Below are 625 nucleotides of genomic sequence, written 5' to 3'. Positions count from 1 at the left end.
TCCTTTCCTTTCCTTTCTCCTTCTTTCTTTCCTGCTAAGAGAGCTTTCTTAAACCACTCTTTTAGGATAGGTCAGATGGAAATACATCATCTTACTTTTCCTTAAAAATGTTGCATTCTGTAGTCATCAGTTGATTTCTATAGATAGTTTTGCAAGGTATGCTGGTTTGAGAGTTCTTTTCTTTTGGCACAGGGGATATATTGTGCCACTTCTTTCAGACCTCCATGGTTCTCATGAGAATTCACTAGCATTAGAATTGCTTTATTTAAGTTGTAATTTCTCTTTCATTGTCTTCAAAAGTTAAATTATGATATTTTGGCACCAGTTTCTTTTGGCTTATCCTGTGTGAGGTTCATGCAGATTCTTGAATCTGTCTGTAGTTTCAAGGTTTTTTCTGGTTTTGTTGTTGATGTTTTTGTTTTGCCAGATTTAGAAAGTGTTCAGCCATTATTTGTTTGACATATTATTAGTTCTATCTTCTTTCTCCTGGCCTTCACAGACTCTAGTCTAACATATGTGTTAGATCTTTTGTTCATTTTTTTTTTATTTTAGTGTGTTTTATCTCTGTTGTTCAGATTGGTAGTTTGAATTGTTTTATTATGTAGCTCACTTATTCTTTCCCCTT

Source organism: Suricata suricatta, chromosome 1 (genome assembly GCF_006229205.1).
Source record: "Suricata suricatta isolate VVHF042 chromosome 1, meerkat_22Aug2017_6uvM2_HiC, whole genome shotgun sequence".
Taxonomy (NCBI): domain Eukaryota; kingdom Metazoa; phylum Chordata; class Mammalia; order Carnivora; family Herpestidae; genus Suricata; species Suricata suricatta.
The sequence above is the reverse complement of the archived record's forward strand: the minus strand, read 5'-3'. Positions refer to the sequence as shown.